Source organism: Porites lutea, chromosome 1 (assembly GCF_958299795.1).
Source record: "Porites lutea chromosome 1, jaPorLute2.1, whole genome shotgun sequence".
Classification (NCBI taxonomy): Eukaryota; Metazoa; Cnidaria; class Anthozoa; order Scleractinia; family Poritidae; genus Porites; species Porites lutea.
The window spans coordinates 55302760-55322597 of record NC_133201.1 but is presented as its reverse complement, the minus strand read 5'-3'; the positions used below and the strand labels follow the sequence as shown (position 1 = coordinate 55322597).

At 40.2% G+C, this 19838-nt stretch overlaps 1 protein-coding gene across 1 annotated transcript in view; it reads left to right on the top strand.

Annotated features, from left to right (window-relative positions):
* Nucleotides 1-19838, top strand: part of LOC140922259 (ribosome production factor 2 homolog) — a 368864-nt gene continuing 349026 nt past the window's right edge. Inside the window, exon 1 of the mRNA XM_073372270.1 lies at nucleotides 1-4. The gene's annotated coding sequence lies outside the window, so the exon portion shown is untranslated. The remainder of the gene's footprint in view (nucleotides 5-19838) is intronic.

The following is a 19838-nucleotide window of genomic DNA, read 5'->3' as shown; positions in this document are numbered from 1 at the left end:
TTGTTCACAATTTGTACTTTTAATTATCCCCTCCAAAGTTTTTCCAGTTAGGTGTGTACAGTTATTGTTTGTATATAGAGAGTTTCCATATTCAATTGACGTTAAAACATTTTTCTCTGCACCAATCTGAGGAACAGCGGCTGAAAGCAATCATTTTTTGGTTTGTCAGTCTTTGTTGGTGAATCAGATTCGATTGTGGGCAAAGACAGGTTAAGTCACCTTTGTCGGAAAAACTTAATTTTTCATGTTCGTCCTGTAGAGTATATAAAAATAATCTAATGCTACTTTTATTTAATGCCCAAGCTTTCACACCATTTTTTACTAAAGAACCATTTTAGTTTGTTTCCAAAAGTCACTCCGGCAAGGGCTCAATTCCATGCCTTTTTTTTGTTCCTTTATGGCAGACAAAGAACCATAGTGAAAACATACTAAATCAGTAAAAATTATCGGCTTTCTGAGGTTAAACACCTTTAGAACATTAGCGAGTTTCTCAAATCTGAATAGCATGGTCAGGCTTTGAACGATCCCAAGTTAAAAATGGTGACTACTGGAGTCCGTGGTTGTGAAACAAACAGAACCTCTGTACAAGGGTGATAATCATTTTTGGGGGGAATCCACTTCTAAAATCTAAATTAGCTTGCTTATCTTTGCTGAAAGTTATTTGCTTAAAAACCCAAAAGTAAGTGGTAGTTGATCTAAAACAAAGTAGAAAAATTAATTTCTAATTGCAGACGAACCCTCCTAGCAAGGTGCAGTTACCTAAAACGAAAGATGTATTTACACAAGCTACCCAACCTATCATGATACTTTGATACCGGCAAAAAAGGCTGGGGTGTTCACACTTGATACTCGTAATTGGTCTTTGCACTCAACTGCTTGTTCGTTATGTCAAACGCTATTTGAAGCATTAATCGGTTCCAGAGGAGTTGTGAGTATAAAATCAGTCAACTGTCTATGATCACAAGTACCTTGGAACCAACGAGAAAGGCACACAGCGAAACTGTGCCTACTTTGGCGCCCGACTTAAAGGTCTGAAGCTTGTACTTGGGCACCGGTGCCGAGCCCGAATACCAAACGTGAATACCTCGAACAAGGAGTGTGCTCGCGGTAGTGCTCATCAAAAATTATTAACCCAGGCATAGTGCACGGATGAGGGAACCAGTTGTGAATATAGCTAGCCTGTCCCAGGAGTTCAGATTGTAGAGTGGGGCAGGAATTCACTCCATTATATCTCAACGCCAGAAACAGGCTACAAAATATCCTAACTCATCTTTGATTTCTTGCTCATATATCTGCAAGTGAGCTTTGCTAGATTAGAGAAGTAGCTGAAACTCTTGCTGCAGAACTGGCACTGATAAGACTTGAGTCTCCGCTTCCTCCACTGGAATGGAGGCGTAGATGCCTATGAAGCGTACTCAACTGGGCAAAGCTCTTCTCGCAGAAGTGACACTTATAGGGCCGCTGGCCAGTGTGAGAGCGCACGTGATTAGTAAGCGTGGACTGTTGGGCAAACGCTTTTCCACAAAACTTGCATGAATATGGGCGTTCTTTGGTGTGAGAAAGTTCGTGCTTTCTTAAGGTCGACGGCTGGGAAAAACACTTGCCACAGCAATGGCAAATGTATGGCTTTTGGCCAGTGTGAGTTCTAAGATGATTTGTCAGCGTCGTGCTTTGAGCAAACATTTTGCCACAGTACATGCAGAGATACGGTTTTTCGCCAGTGTGCGTGCGCAAGTGTGCCTTTAGGACTCCCGACTGAGCAAATCGACGACTGCAAAACTTACACTGAAATGGTTTGTCACCTGTATGCGTCCGGACATGATTTTGGAGTGTAGAAAAGTGGGCAAATTTCTTGCAGCAGAAGCGGCAAACGAACCTTCTTTCTTTCATGCTAGGTGACATGAAGTTGCCATAAATTTCTCGCCCGTTGAAGAAAGGGCTGTGGCTTTCTGGAAAAGTGACAAGTTTCTCTTCAGTGTGTTTCTTTAGGTTCTTGCCGTAGTTGAGGGTATTGGCGTCAGCTGTCGGATGTGGCTGCTCACTGACTTGTGTTTTCTGCAATCCATCCTCATGGTCAAGAGTTGTGCTGGTAACACTACCCTGGTCACTGGACAATGATGATGCAGCACAGTGCATGTCTTCTTTTAGAGGTCCCTCTTTTGATGGCACAGCACGACGCTCAAGATTATAGGGCATGTCCTGGTCATCGCATGGATCCATTTTACAGCCTCCTCTGTCTATGTTCAGTTGGGATGGGCCAAATGCGACTTGCATTGGAAATGGACCGACTTTATGGACAGTTTCAAGACTTGCTCTTTGTTTGTCCAAAGTTTCAAACTGTATTTTTGAAAATTCCAAGCTTGTAGGAGCGTACCAGTATTGTGGGTCTAACTTCCATTCTGCCTTTAAGTAACCTGGACGCTTGGTTAAATTTCCGTAGGTGATTCCCAGCTTCAGGTCTGGAGTTTCGGACTGGTGAAATGCACTCTTTTCATGGTCGAATGAAAATTGGTTTGAAAGAGAGTACTCGCTGGAAAACTCTCCAAACGATGACCCAGCAAGACTCTGAACTTGTTGAGTAACAAACATTGGCGCAGTTATCTCCTCGGTAGTTTTTCTAGCTTTAGGTAAGGGGTGACACGGTGGCCGTGTATCTGGAGGAATATCATTTCTGCAAACCTGTGATTCAGTCCGAGGTGTTTCTTTGATGAAGCTGTCGTCATACTTTCTCATCCATCCAAGATGAGCAGGGACTCCGGAAGAGACGTCTTCACAAGGAGAGGTTGTAACACGAACCTTCGGATCTCTTAATTCAGAAGTAATCGATGGGTCATGAAAACTCAATGGGTTTGCTTGCGGAAAGCTTCGACTTGCACAAAGTTTCTCAGGTTGAATATATTGATAATGGGCACGTTCCTTTCCACTTCCTTTAAGTTGTGCAGGATCTTTTTCTCTCACTTTCTGGGGGCTACGTTGGCGGTTTTTTCGTTTTTTACTTCCAGCAACAAAGTCCTGTCGACGTTCTCCTTCACGAAAAGGAACATCCTCTAAAACAGGATCTTGGAATACAGCGCTTGCAAGATGTCGCCGATGGTAGTTTTCATCAAAACCATCTATTTTACGGGCATATGAAAGATGTGAATGCTTGGCCTGAGTCTCTTCTCTCGCACTCAGATTTTTGCGAAAGATTTGTTCAACTCGAGTTCCCTGCTCTTCATAATAATCTCTGATTTTTAAAGTAGCGCTTTGACTGTTAGACAGTTGTTTGGAGGCAACATTATTTTGCCCATCTTGCGCGGCATCCGTTTTTTGAAAGACACTTGGAATGTGCACCACTGAAGAACTCTTTGGAATGTCTCCTTTTTCTGGGCGCTTTTTATTGCAGGAGGAATTAATTTGTTCTATTTCTTGGGTACAAAGGTATGATGGGCACCCTGGACAAAGACACTTCGCTGGAGGGCTGAATTTTCTATAGCCATGGCTTGGCGACATAAAACCACTATCGTTTTGTCGTCTTTGATTGTTAACGGTAACATGTATGGTTAACTCCTCGTTCGAAAAGTTCCTTGGTTGTGAAACGAGACTTTGATCGTATATATCTGAATTACGTCCGGAACAATATTCTTCTGAATTATTCTGAACATTTTTGTTACCTTGCAGCCAATTCAATGACCATCGCCCATCCAAGTGTGGCTGCCTGTGCACACATTGAGGTTTGCTTTCCGGGAACCATTTCGAGTTCTTGGTAACAGTATACCTTGGCATTCTCTTGGAGTAACTTCTTGAACAAGGCTCAGAAAAACTGTGACAGTGCAGACTTACGGGGATGCATTTTTCTTGAAGATCCTTAATATCTGGACAACCTGTAAGGAAAAAATACAACATCTGTCTGCTCAAAAGTTGACTACGTAAAAAAATTACTGTTGGCGAGTTTGACGTCCCTTTATCAATTGCTGGGCTTACAGATATTAAGAATACCAGGGAAAGTTTTCATAGCATCACTAGTGCTACTCAACGGTTGGTAATTACAGTTTGGTACTTTTTTTTCTAAATGTCAGTTACCGTAAACACCCGCTCAAAGAATCAAGGATTTTCTTTGAAGTCTGTGGCTAATTAGTTTTGTATAGAATATGTAGTGGCAAATAAGTTTGGAGAGGTAGTGTAGAAGTTGCTATAGCGCTTTAATATGGGGCTCTGTATGGGTATTTCCGATGAAATCAAGGTCGAGACCATCGCTACTGATTAAACGACAATCTAAGGTCCAGTTCAGGCCCCAAACCCTAATATGCCGTTCTGATCACTCTTGACCACTTGAGTTGTGCGATGGCGACAAAGAAATCTTCCGAAAAGTGTGTTGCTAGTTCAGAGTTGCTTTTTTTTTGCTTTATTTAACTGGTCCCTATCTAAATTGTTCTCGTTTTCCTTTCCGTTGTTGTCGTCTTCGTCATAGCGGTTGCTCGAACTCGCTAGTAGCCTGATTAACCACGCAAAACAATTCTTCATATCTGACGATTTGATTGAAAACGCGCGACGGAAACGATTTCCGCAGGTACCCATAGAAAGACTAGTATCTGCGGAAAATTAGCTGCAATTACTGGATGATTGACTCTGAGACCCCGTTTACACGGGTCCGGACGAATTTTTTACCTGTGCAACCCGTTTACACGGAACTGTGCAAACTCTGTTACAGATTGGAACTGTTTGCAGTTCGAACATTTACACGGTTCCGCGAGTCCCGCGTACGTAAACGAAAGGCAATTCCGTACAAGATTTTGTCCGTTCAAAAATTTTCCTGGACTCTTCTAAACAGGTCCTTAAGGCTATCATTACCGCATTAAACACTGTAATTATCAAATGTTCTTGTAATGGCCCGCATACGTCTTTGAAATGTCCCAGAGTTTTGTCTAATCTTAGCGATTTTTCGTATTTGAGTCTGCTTCAGTTTGTTGATAGTTGTCAGTCTCAATTGGTTCTTAATGCACTACAAGAGCCATAATAATATGGGTCTTGTGCACTAACAATTCCAAACTTCAACTAACCCCCCCCCCCCCCCCCACCACCACCACTCCCACCCTGGTGAATCTCTGCATTTGACCATCATTTGTAACACAAAATATAACTAAAATATTTCACTTGAACCACAGACCACTATCATATCGGTTTTACAAAGGCCATTATAGAAATCAACAATGATAATATATGTTATGTGATCATGTACTTACAAGGGTGAACATTTTGTTTTTCAGGGGCCTTTGCTAATCCATTGCTTCTTTGCTTCAAAGAATAGAGAATAATAATAAAAAATAAATAAATAACTTGCATTACGATACACCTTTAGCAGCATTTCCGTGAAAGTTGCATTTACATTGTCAATTTACTAACCTCGTGGCGTTGATAATCCATCGATCTCTGTGAGAGTCTGTATTGGACAAACCCAGAGCCTGGGGGAACTGCAAGGGGGACTTTAATGTGATTGTCTTGTGTAGTACAGAGATTTTTTATAATGGGAATCTTGTGTAAGCCATGACTCAAACCATTTGTGTGGCTTTCCACTGAGTGATTATCATTTGGTACTTCAACACTTGTAGTCTTTTTGTCTCGATAGTCTTGACGATGGGCAATGTCTCTATGGTCTTGACAAATTTTAGGCAGTTTTCTTTTTGCATTTATCATCTTAACTATTTTGCAGTTTCCTGAAAGGTAAAACGTAAAGGTGCGGGATATGCAGTTGGCGAGGGAAATGTTCAACCTTTCTAGACAAAGGGATCGTGAAGCCTTACAAACACCATACAAGTGGGTCAGCCTTAGGGCAATCAGCCACCTACATCTACTCACACAGGGGGTCATTCAACACGGACGGAAGAGAGAATTGCCAACGGTTTTCATGATTAGTGTCCTTAAAGGTTCCTTTGGGTGCTCTTAGTATACTTACTTGTTAGACCGTTCAGAGGCGATAAGCATGTCTGCTGGGAAGAGATCCCCGCCATTTAAACTATTGTCATTTTGATATATCGCTAAACCCTTGTTTAATTTTTGCGGTGTAATGGCTTCGATTTGCCATCCTTGGTATGCAGGATCCCAGCTTCGTTCATTTCGTAAAGTGTCCTTTTGAAAATAATCCTCGGTGAGTTAAATGTTTTTGGTCGTCTAGAAATGAAACTCTTCTTGCAATGCGCTGTCCGTAACTACTCTTAAGGATATTCTCGCGTACTTCACAAGTTGGACAGCGTGCATGTTTAGGAAATAAAAAGAATAGAAAAAAACAAGATTATAAATGAATAAATTGAATGGTCGGGGGAAAATGGTGAAACTGTCTTAGAGACAAAAGGATTGTGAAGCTTTACAAATACCATAAAACACGGTCAGCCTTAGGGCTATTGACAACCTACAACTGTTCCAGCAGGGGGTCATTCATCACAGGCAAACAAGAGAATTGCCACCGATTTTCATGATTAGAGCGCTAAAAAATGCCTTTGGTTGCTCTGAACAGGGTTAGGCCTTTTATAAACGATATGTTCCTGTATGCATGTCAGTGTTAAGCAAACGATCGTTCTAGTAAAGCCCTAATTTAATGCTTATTGCCTTTAGGTCTTTTTTTGTGTTTTTCACGGGGAAGCAAATTAAATACCACAGCAGGAGCAAAGACAGCAAATAGCGTGATACAGCCCCTTTAAGCTCCAGCCGGGCGCGGTTGGGAACTGGTTGCATGGGTGACCAGCCGCGAATATCCTGTGGTGAGGACCGGTGCTTCCTTGTGTCTTGTCATCTTTTGTTATCTTGTTTCATTGTCTTATATCATTAGAGAACTGTTTAAATGTATATGTTTTTTTCTTTCGCTTTTTTATCAAAACGGGACTGTTTTCCCACTACAACAATTGCAATATCAGAGTTCGAATTTGAACAAAGCATCGCGTGTTAGTCGCTAACTAAGATAGCTTCCACTTGCAAAGAATATTCAATTATTGATTTAGCTTTTTAATAGAAGGTGAAAAGAAGTGTCTGGCCTCATTTATATTGGATCCCTTGATATAATCAAAAAATAATAAAATAGATTGCCTTTTTCTTTTAGGTGACACAGTTTTTGTTTAAACTTAAACAAATCAAGATGCACAAAAAATGCTGTTTCAGTGTTTTGCAGATTAAGCTCGTCGAAATCATTATACAGCAATGAAATTCAAAGTATCCAAATTGACTAAACTCGCATTTGAAATTAAATTGAAATGCTCCTTCCTTTTAGTCTAAACTAGAACTTTCACTTTACACCACAATTTACCGTATATCGCCTAAAAAAAAATAAAACTGTATTTATAAGCTTAAGCTTGAATACTTCATCTCAGGAAGACCACTGCAACAACGGGATGGTTAAAACAATGTAGTCTATCTCCGGCTTCCCACCGAACTAGGAAGGAAATAAGAAAAAATATATGAGGACGTTTCCACCTTCCTGTAACAAAAGCATTTGAGACTTGAAAGTTTATATTTTTCTTCGATCGAGCCAGTAGTATCATAAAACAACCGATTATTCGAGGCAAAACATTATGGCCCAGTATTACCCATTTAATCGTCTTTCAACTGTTACAAAAACAAACAACAAACTACCACACATAGAATAGCTTTAGTGAAAAAAGGGGACTATATTAGGCTAATGGAACTGTAAAGGTACTTATATCGACGTATTGGGTCGACATAAATGCTGTGTTTGCGTTGTTAATAAACGAATATGTATACATGACATCGAATCAGCAGGCTTGCATAAACTCTTTTCTGTGCAGCAGCAGGTAACCGACATGACCAGCCAAGATAACCTAATAGTGGAGTGGCAATAATCCTTTTAATTTCAAGGGGTTTTCACAAGCAAAATGTGAACTGAACGCCAGAAAGGTAACTTCGATACAAGACTGCCCGATAACTCGAAGAAACCTTTATTAGTTAGTTTGTTATTCACTTAGCATAGCCTCGAGCGTTATTGATGAGTTAGTTGAGGCGACTGTTACTAAAGACAGCCAAAAATAAAAGTCGTCCGTTGTTTTGTTTTTTCTTCATATTTTTTTCATATATTTTTTTTTATGTCAGTGTACAAACAGCCAAAAACAAAACCATGCTATGTTTTAATTAAATGACCACGTTGTGATTTGGTGAAACTAATTGCTTTTAAAACTTTTCTTATCAAAATAACAAAAATTAAAGACAGGAACAAATCTTGAGTCGCTTTCATAGGTTAGCCGACGTTTTAGTGTAAAGATTAATTATCTAATAGCCTTAAAATTAAATGAGTTAATTGGAAATGGAACTCCGTTACAGAAATAAGTACAAAAGGGAGCGCAGTTTACTTCAGTGCAGCTGGAGGCACAGCAGTAAATTCATTTCTCCACATGAACTTAACAGGTCTTTTCCGTAATGAGGTCTGCTGATGGCGCGCTCGAAAAGATGGTAAGAAGGAAACGATGGGTGGGGATGGTGGGGGAGGGCCGTCAAGGTATTTTAGTGTGGTCAGAGTGGGGTGCTAATTTTTTTATGAAGGAAGTACAGGGGTAATATTTTTTCGAAGGTTCTGATGGATGTCTTAAAATTATTGGTGTTTGTGTAAAAAGGAAAATTTCAAAAAAAGTGGAATAATTTAGATATGAGAAAACCAAGATGACAAGAAAGTCACTTCTGACTTAGTGTTACTGATGGCCTTTATAAGATCATGGCAATTTGATAGTTTGTCGAAGACCAATACCCATCCATCTCCAACATGCCTATCACAACCTGCTTTAGTTGTGTTTTATTTTTGTGTCGGTTGATAGCCTATGAAGCCGTAAACCTTGTTTTGGCGTTCATCTTCATTCTATGTACCATTCTTATTTGCCCTTCTCAGGCCTGGGAGGCTGGTCCTTGCAGACAGACGTTCAGTTTATCTTGCAATTCACCCCTTCCCACACCCCTCCTCCATAAACAATCACCCATCCCGCCAATCAAAATCCATTCAAAAGCCAATCAAAATCAGGCAACATTTTTTGAAAGCGGGCAGGGCGGTAGTCTCCCTCGCAGCCGTTTTTTGGATGTCACGCAACCCTGGGTTTGGGGAGCGTTGCGTGAAATCCAAAAAACAGCTGCAAGGGAGACTAGCAGGGCGGTAGCTCATTTAAAAGATATCATTTCTACTCCTTTAAAATTTTGCGACCCTTAGTCTCCAAAAACATCTTCTAAATTTGGATTTTAAGCTCAGAATCAAATAAAAACCAGGGAAAAGAAAATGTATCGAATATCCTTGTCGAGTTAAAACGGTAGTACATTTTATTAACTCGGTAGCTATACGTGATTTGTTCAGTTTGTTTTCCAAAGATTCACAAGATTTTAAGACATTCTATAGCTTTCTATCCTCCATCGCACTGAATGGGGAATTTGTAACACAGAATGAAGAAGTACCATCGTTCCATTGTAATCGGTGAATATTTAAGGACGATTGATAAATTTCACTTTGCCCCTTTCGAGTTTCTTGTTTTCCTTTGATTTTTCTCTCTTTTCTCAGGACGAAACAGTATTTTTTGCCTCAGAATCTGACATTGCAAAGACGAAATAAGCTATTCGCGATCGTAGAAAACTAAATATTGCAATGCATACAGTAATTGCCCAAGAGCAAGTTAAAGTTTAAGCTATTCTTTATGAAGCACTGCGTTAAAACGTATTGCTCCATGTTCTAAAATGTCCGTAAGTAACGCTGTTCTTTCAATGCTCAAGATGAAGAAACTCAGTTAAACTATATCCTGGTTGTTTGATGGAAATCGTTTTCATGAGTTTGCAAACCTCCAGCTAGCTTCATTTACGGGTGAAATCGCTTACGTTAAAGCTATTTGTTATTATAAATTCTAATTTCTTCTAATATCTGTTTCTTATTTCAAAAACAAAAACCCACTGATTTCAAGGGAGAGGTTGACGGGTTTAAAATATAGGAGGGGGAGGGGAGCCGTTTTATTAACGGAAACTCAGAGGTACTAAGATCGCGGCCGCCATCTTGAAAGCCCAAAATCCTAAGGGATGAGAAGCGGGAAAGGGGGAGGGGTATGAAGGAGAGAGGAAAAACGCCGTATTTTTTCTCCCCTCTCTCTCCCCTCGTCTATTTAAAATCCGTCAACTTCTCCCTTGAAAGCAGTTTTTGACTCGCCCTAACTCTCTCGGATCATTAAGCCATTTCTAGGAAGCTGCCCTCCTACCCCTTCCATAAGTCAACGTTTTGCCCTAAGTGAGAAGTAAGTGTTAATCTAGGCTTAGGGGAGAGGCAGGTAGGCACTTTCCCAGAAACGTATAACGACCCAATCCCTGTTATTTTCAACTTCTGGCTTCGCGGGGAGAGCATTAGTCTCGAAAAAAGAAGCACCGTTTGCGCTGCAAAATACGCCTGCTTTGCTGCGGGCTAGTGAGCCTGCTCGCGGTCTATCTAGTGTCACACAACACTGCAAGACGGAGAGAGAAAATGACTGGTACTCCGATTAAAGGCAGGCTCCTGATTAAAGGAGACGAGACGCAGTTTGTGTCACGAGCTCCTGATTTCCTTAAAAATGTCACAATATTCTTTCAGGATTCCTTGCTGCGCTCTGGTGTCTAAGAAGAATATGAAAAAAATAATAATAATAATTGTTGTCTGTCTCAGTAAAATGGAATACCAAGAGAGCTTGCTAGTTGGTACCCCCACAACAGAATTACTTTGGGTGGATTTGTTCACAATTTAGCTAGGTAAGGTAAGGTAAAGCATTTATATAAAGACACTGTAAGGAGGTTGAACAACACGTGACAGTTATGATAAAACTGATAAACTTGTGGTCCTCCAAACAACACTCTTGCAGGGAACCAGTGCCCACTTTGGTGCCCCAACTACAAGGTCTCGAGCTTGAACAAGGGCACCGGTACCTTGCCCGGATACTAACGTGAGTACCTAAAAAAAGGAGTGTGTTCGCATTATTGCCCAACAAAAATTATACCCAGGCAACGTGCGCGTGTGGGGGAACCAAGTGTGAACATAGCAAGCCTGTTCCAGACGTTTAGATGATAAAGTGCGGCGTAAATCCACTCCACTACATCCAAAACTCTTGCTGCCGTACAGGCACGGATGAGGCTTGAGACTCCGCCTCCTCCGCTGGGATGGAGGCGTAGATGATTGTCAAGAGTACTTAACTGAGCAAAGCCCTTCTCGCAGAAGTGACACTTATAAGGCCTTTGACCGGTGTCACAGCGCATGTGATTAGTGAGGGTGGACTGCTGGGCAAACGCTTTTCCACAAAACTTGCATGAATATGGGCGTTCTTTGGTGTGTGAGAAAGTTCGTGCTTTCTTAGCGTCGACGGCTAGGAAAAACATTTGCCACAGTAATGGCAAACGTATGGCTTTTGGTCAGTGTGAGTTCTAAGATGATTTGTTAGTGTCGTGCTTTGAGCAAACATTTTTTCACATGCAGACAAAAGGCTTGTCGCCAGTGTGCGTACGCAAGTGCGCCTTAAGGAGTCCCGACTTAGCAAATCGTCGACTGCAAAACTTACACTGAAATGGTTTGTCCCCTGTATGTGTCCGGACATGATTTTGAAGTGCTGAGAAGTGAGCAAATATCTTGCAGCAGAAGCGGCAAACGAATCTTCTTTCTTTCATGCTAGATGACATAAACTTATCATAATCTTCTGGCCTCTTGAAGAAAAGGCTGTGGTTTTTAATTCCTGGAAAGATGACAGTTTTCTCTTCAGTGTTTTTGTTTAGGTTCTCGCCAACGATGAGGACACGGGCGTTATCTATCGGACTTGGCTGATCAATGTTTTGTGTTTTCTGCAATGCATCGTCATCGTTAAGTGTAGTGCTAGTAACACCGTGTTCGTCACTGGAAAATGATGATGAAGGATAGTGCGTGTCTCCTTTTTGAGAGCTCTCTTTTGCTGGCACAGCACGACACTCAACATAACCGGGAATGCCCTGGTAACTTCATGGTTCCATTTTACAGCCTTTTCTGTGGAAGTTAAGTTGGGGTGGGCCAAATACGACTTGCACTGGAAATGAACCGACCTTTTGGACACTTTTGTCAAAATTTAATTTCCAAACTTGTAGGAGCATATGCCAGTTTGATGAGTGCAACTTCCAGTCTGCCTTTAAGTAATCTGGACTCTAGTCTTGGTTACATTTCGGAAGGAGATTCCCAGCGTCAGGTCTGGTGTTTTGAACTGGTGAAATGCACTCTTTTCATGCTCGAGTAAAAATTGGTTTGAAATGGAGTACTCGCTCAAAAACTCTCCAAACGATGACCCAGCACTACTCTGAACTTCTCGAGTATCAAAAATTGGCGCAGTTCTCTCGGTAGTTTTCCAACCTTGAGATGAGGGATGACACGGTGGCTGTGTATCTGGGAGAATAACATTTCTGCAAATCTGTGTCTTCGAAGGTGTGTCTTTGATGAAGCTGTCGTCATACTTTCTCCAGCCGTTAGATCAAAAGTCAGATAAAGTACCGTCCATCCAAGATGGCAATATGTGCAGGGACTCTGGTGTTGGAGGCGTCTTCACAAGGAGAGGTTGTCACGCGAAAATTCGGATCTCTCAATTCAGGAGATCCTTTAATAGTTATCGATGGGCTCAATAGGTTTGCTTGCTGATGGATTAGCTTTTGGCAAAGTTTCTCACATTGATTATCTTCGTAATGTGCAGGTTTCTTTTCATTCCCTGCAAGTGTAGGATCGTCTTCTCTCACTCCTTGAGGGGGAAGTTGGCGGTTTTTTCGCTTTCCACTTCCAGCAACAAAGTCCTGTTGACGTACTCTTGCACGAAAAGGAACATTCTCCAAAACAGGGTCTTGGAAAACGACAGCTTTCGAAAGATGTCGGCGATGGGGGTTTTCATCAAAACCATCTATTTTACGAGCGTATAAAAGGCGTGAATGCTTGGCTTGAGTCTTTTCTCTTGATCTCGGAATATTCGTATAGATTTGTTCAAGTAAACTTCCCCGCTCTTCATAACAATCTCTGATTTTTAAAGAAGCTCTTTGACTGTTACCCAGTTGTTTAGACCCAACATCATTCTGCCCATTTTGTCAACATGCGTTTTTTGCAAGGCACTGGGAATGTGCACAAGTAGAGAACTCTTTGGAATGTTTCCTTTTTCTGGGCGTTTTTTATTGCAGGAGGGATTAATTTGTTCTATTTCTTGGGTACAAAGGTATGATGGACAGTTTGGACGATGGCACTTCGCTGGAGGGTTGCATTTTGTACAGACATGGCTTGGTGTCATAAAACCACTAGAGTTTTGTCGTCTTTGTTTGTTAACGGCAACATATGTGGTTGGGTCGTTGTTCGAAAGGTTTTTTCGTTGTGAAACGAGACTTTGAATGTATATATCTGAATTACTTTCCGAACAAAAGGCTGCTGAATTGTACTGAATTAGAACACTTTCGTTACCTTTTTGCCACTTTAATGACCATCTCCGATCCAAAGGAGGTCGTAGGGGTATACATGGAGGATGGATTTGTGGGAACCATTTCGAGTTCTTGGTAACAGTATACCCCGGTATTCTCTGGAAGCAACCACTTGAACAAGGTTCAGATAAACTGTGACAGTGATCATTTACAGGGGGGTAAGCTTCCTGGAAATCCTTACCTGGACAACCTGTTAGGAAATCATACAACATCACTTGCTAAAAAGTCTAACATGTAAATTACTGATGACGAGAAATAATTGATTATATACGAGTTTGACGTCGTTCGATAAATTTCCAGGCTTACAAACGTTTATAGTACCCGGGGACATTTTGTTAGTATTACTACTACTACTACTACTACTACTACTACTACTACTACTACTACTACTAAACGGGTGTATAATTGGGGGAGGTGGTCGTTTTCATTCTTTTTAAGGCCATTTACTGTAAACACCCACTCAAAGAATCAGGGATTTTTAATGTAGAGAATGTATAGAGGAGGGGTTATTTAGAAGTACCTCAGTGCAGTACAGTATCTGGGACTCGGTATGGTTATTTCCGATGAAATCAAAGTCAAACGACGATCTTATCCGGGCCTTGTTCAGAATTTTTCATGAGCCGAACCTAATACATTCATATGCATTAACCTAACTAACACGAAAACTTTCGGCGTCTAATCAGTTAGGAACGTCTATTTCAATCAAAATTTTTGGAACGGCTCAGCCGTTCTTCCCACCTAAACAAGCCTGGAATTTCCACTTGAAATCGACTTTGCAACAGCTTTGATCAGACGCCGAACTTTTCATGTGCGAAAGCTAATGCATAAGTTATTAGAACTAGTTTGGAAGTAATTTGATAGAGATGAAAATAGTTTTCCCTTTGAATTCAGTTCGGCTGGAATTAAAATCGGCGTCTGAATCAATTCAGCCAGTCTTAATCATTTGGGTCGGTCTAATAAAGTCGGATTGAGTTCAGCTCATGAAATATACGGTGACTGAACCGGGCCTTTTAGAGATTAAGACGACGATCGCATTACCGTTCCGATCACGTTTAGTACGTTTGACCACTTGAATCGTGCGATGACGGCAAAAAATCTGCCAAAAAGTGTGTTGCACTTTCAGAGTTTTTTTTTTTTTTGCTTCATTATTAACTGGTCCTTTCCTACACAAAACAATTCTCGATATCCAACTATTTCTTTCTGAACCGACGATAATTGATTGAAAACGTGCGACGAAAACGACGGTTGGGCAGGTACCAATAGAAAGACTCGTATCTGCTGAAAATTAGCTGCAATTACTAGATGATTGACTCTGAGACCCCGTTAACACGGGTCCGGACGGATTTTTTACCTGTGCCACCCGTTCACGGGGAAGCGTGTAAATTCTGTTACAGATTGGAGCCGTTTGCCGTTCAAAAATTTGCACGGTTCGAAGGGTCCCGTGGAAACGAAAGGCAAATCCGGGCAAGATTTTGTCCGTGCAAACATTTTCCGGGACTCTTGTAAACAGGGACTAAATAAAGGGTCTCATTACTAATACAGCATTATAGACTACAATTATCTAACGTTCTTGTAATGGACCCGCAAATGCCTTTCAGCTTCCAGAGTTGTCTAATCTTTAGCGATTTTTCCCAGTCGTGTTTGAACCAGTTTTTTGTTCAAGGTTTGTCAGTCTCAATTGGTTCTTACTGCGCCGATCAAGCTAAATTTCAACTCGCCCCTCGGCAAAACCCGGGCATTTGACCATCACTTCTAATACAAACGACCAACATACATGTATTGGGTTGAACAACAGACCACTAAAATTTCGGTTTTACAAATGCCATTCTAAGAATCAATATGAAAATTCTAGTTTGTGATCATGTACTTATGCAAGGGTAAACATCATTTTGTTTTTCTGGTGCCCTTGCAAATCCTTTGCTTCTCTGCCTCAAAGAACAGAGAATAATAATTGGAAATAAATAAATAGGTAACTTGAATTACAGTACAACTTTTTAGCAGCATTCCTTGATAAAGTACGCCCTGAAAGTTACCTTATCCTGAAAAGTAACTAGTTTTCTATTGGACAGTTTTTGATAAATTTATATTGTCAATTTGCTTGTCAATTTGCTGACCTCGTGGTTTTGATAATCCATCAAACCTTGTGAGGGTCGGGATGGGACAAATGCAGAGCCTTGAGGAACTGCAAGGTGAACTTTAATGTGATTGTCTTGTGTAGTAAAGGGAGTATTTATAAGGGGAATCCCGTGTAGGCCATGACTCAGACCACTCATGCAGCTTTCCACTGAGCGATCATCATTCGGTACTTTAACACTTGTAGCGCTGTTTGTCTCGATAGTCTTGGCAAATTTTAGGCAGTTTCGCTCTTGGATTTTTCATCTCAGTTTCTTGCATTTTGTTTGGAGGGAGAAACGCGCCTAAGGGACATGAGTAAAAGGGTAAAAATACAATAAATTGAATGAGCGAGTTTAATGGTCAAACTTTCTCTAGTAGACACTAAGGAATTGAAATGCTAACAAACACCATAAAACAGCGTCGGCTTTAGGACAACAAACCACCTACATCTATTCCAGCAGGGGGTGATTTAAATCCGACGATTATCAAGAGAATTACCAGCGGTTTTCATGATTAGAGTGCCAAAAAAATAACAAAAAATAGAAGAGGAAAAAAATAATGAGTTAAATGGACGAGTGATATGGTGGAACTTTCTTAGAGACGAAAGAATTGTGAAGCCTTGCAAACAGCAAAAAACAGGGTCAGCCTCAGGGCAGCTGACCACCTACATCTACTCCAGTGGGGGTCATTCAAATAGGACACACAAGAGAATTACCCCGGGAATTACCGACGTTTTTCATGATTAAAGCGCTAAAAAATGCCATTCTATTCAGTGGATGCTAACAGCGTTAGATCTTTTAGAAACGATCTGATGGATGTAACTCAGTGTTCAGCGAAGGAACTTTCTAGTTAAGCCCGTTTAAGGCTTATTGCCTTTTCTTCTTTTACTTATCATAACTGTGTTGTCATTATTTGTATTGCATTAGTTTACCAGTTATCTCCTGTCATAATGTCAGTTTTTGGTTTATCTGGTCTCTTATTAAGTCTCTGTATAAAGCTGTATTGAATTCGTTAAACATGACCTGCCCGAATTAGCACAGCTACCTGCGGTCATGTGAAAATTGTATTTCAATCTTCAAAACAACTAAAATGTATGTATACTTTTCAAAATATCACAGATATGGGGACAAAATTTTGTATTAGTTTCGAATTTTCAGGACGTAATTTACGTGTCTTAAAGAGTTTTAAACCTCACCTCTGTCTCTGTAAATAGATCTATGAATACCAGTTCTGAATAACACGCCTTCGACACCTGGACGCAGCACCAGATTAAGGGATTTTTGAGAAATAAATAGTTCCAAATTCTGATCAGTGAAGCCATTTTATTCTTTGAGGTTGGTCTCATTTCAGCAATTTCTCGAGGCTTATAAACGGCGTAAAAAACATTTGCTTGAGAATTTGTAGGAGGATGTCTACGCTGGCCATGCAAATGCGAGGTTTAGTTCAAAATGATAGAAATATATATCTCGCAAGCCCTCGTAGTGCGTGAAACTCAGTGAGCCACCAACTTAACGGGATTATATGTCACGTGTATATTGCTGATTTAGGTCAATTCTACACTTAAGTATTAATTTAATGGCTTTACCCATATGCAAAATTCTCCTGTGGAGTTATCAAGAAGATATCAAGCAAACTTCATCTGGGAGCAGCTACTACAGTATTTTTTGGTGATTTCTTAATACACTCATCGCGTTCAGTAAAACTTGACCTCCAGTAATTTTTTCTTGGAGTTTAATCCATGTCAATCCTTGCCATTCGTAGCAAGAGACAACAGAAAAAAGTTTAAAAACCTAAATTCAGTCTTAAAGAGGGGGGTGAATAGGCGAACGGATCGGCGGATTTTGCAAATATTTTTACCCGGATTTCGGATTCAAAGCGAGATTTTAACGGATTTCCGGATCCTGCAACCGCAGCGGAATGCGGATTCATCGATTTTTTGGTCGCGGATTTTGGACTCTGCTTGTAGTACAAATATTTTTGCTCGGATTTCGGATTCAAGGTGAAAATTTAACGGCGGATTTGGTTAATAAATCATAACGGATCGGCGGATTTGCATACCCCTATTCACCCCCCTTCTTAAAGTAACAACAGTTAGAAACTGCTTGCGTGACCAGCCGCAAATATCCTGTTGTGAGGGCTCGCGCTTCTTTGTATCTGGTCATCTTTTTTTTTATTTTGTATGATTGTCCTATTTCATTAGTTATTTGTTTAAATGTATATCATTTGTTCTTTCGCTTTGTTAGCAAGTTATGTCTGCTTGCCCCCTAAAACAATTTCAATCAATGACGAACCTCGAATTTGATCAAAGCATCATTGCACTTTGGTCGCCAAGGTAGCTTCCTCTTTGAAAAGAAAAATGCGACGAACAAAGAATATTCAGCTTTCTGCTAACAGAAGGAGACAAAAGTGTCTGGTCACTTTTGTATTAGATCCTTTGTTATTATCAGAGAATGATAAAGTAGATTGTCTTAATCTTGCAGGTGGCGCAGTTTTTGTTTTAACTTAAACAAATCTATGTATATACGAAATCAAGTATTAAAGAATATTTTTCTACGTGTTCTGTCCATTTAAGTCAATTAAAGCCTTATATTGCGGCTCTGTTTGCTTTGTTATATAAACGATTATGTGTACATGACTTTAAATCAGCAGGCGTGTATGAGTATGTATAAGCCGTGTTTTCTATTTTGTAACAGGTAGCCGATAGAAACCTAACAGTGGAGAAGCAAAAATGTTTTTTAAAGAAATGATAATCCTTTTTCATACTGCCCAAGAACTCGAACACTGAACCTTATGCCCCATTCATACCATCTAAACATGTTTAACTGAACTAGGTTTTAAAGAACTAAAAAACAGTAAAGGGAAACTTAAACACAGGCTCTAACGTAGAATGTAAATGAGCTTAAACATGTTACATTATTTATACTTATAATTTACTATAAAAAAAAGTACAGTGCTCAGCTCTCATAAAGAAAACAAATTGAAACGATATTTAGCTAAACAGCTTTTAAACATATTTAAACTTGAATTAAAAATTTACAAAACAAAGCACAGTTAACTTCAGCGCAGCTGTAGCCTGTTAAAGCGAGTCACCGCAGCAGTAAATTAAGTTCCCCACATGTACTTAACAGGTCTTTTCCCCGTCATGAAGGCGCGCTCGAAAAGATGTTATACCTTGGCAACGGGTCATAGTATTCATTATGAAATGTGGCTCCATCTGCGGAAATAATAAGATATTTCTAGAAAATAAGGCGGCATTTCATGAGCACTGCATGTGGGAAAATATTCTCACACCATAAGAACATAAAACCTGTCCACTGCGTCACCAAATCGGAGGAAAAAATTCATCAAGAAAGACAGCTCATTGCGAAGGGATGCCATAGTGGGAATAAACTAAGGGAGGTAGCGCCTACGAGCTGTACCGATCAAAAGCGCGAAGAAATATTTAGGAAGTTAATAAGGAAGAGAAGAGGAAGGGGCAGTTAGTAACCGGAAAAATGCAGCCGGTTGATGTTTACGCTTTATTATGCAACTTGCACACACCTCTCACCTTTCTAAAAACGTGCGCCCTCGATTCTCGTTCCATTGTTCACTGAGTGTGATTCCAGTTTGGTGCTGATTTTTGGTTCTTTATTTAGGATTTTTTCCTCCACACTTAACATTCTATCAAGCTAAGCACTTCCAGGCTGTAATAAGCTATTTTCAAAATGACGTCATTTGATTACAACTACCAAAATACGTCAATTTCGAGTTTAAAAAACTCTCACTTTGAAAATGAAGTGAATTGGAAAATTTTTATGTCAAAGGAAACTGATCCAAAGAAGAAGAGAAAAAGATTTTTTGTATCAAAGACTCTAAACTTACCCTGGTAAGATTAGGGTAATGCTAAGAGCAAATCAGAAATGACCTGTTTCAACTGAACAATAGACCTAATTTTTGAAGGCAAAAAAAGGAATATTTAGCATAAAAATTTCAAAACCCAGGGCATTAATTTCAAGCAAATCGAACAGTCTCGTTCGAATCGCTTGAAATTGTTGGTCTGAGTTTTGAAATTTGGATGCAAACTGTCTTCGGCAGAGCACATAAAAATCCTTTTGGGCAAAAAACGTATTCCTAGGAATTCGCGGGAAGCGGAGAATGCGTTGTAAAACCCTTTCCCTATTCTAGAACAAAATATGTGATTTTCTGTACCCTATTTCAGCGCCGCTTTTCTGCAGCCAACAGTGACACACCAGGATCACTTAAAACAACATTTCTAATACGAAATCCTTCACGAGGCGTTCTATAAAACTTACAATGTC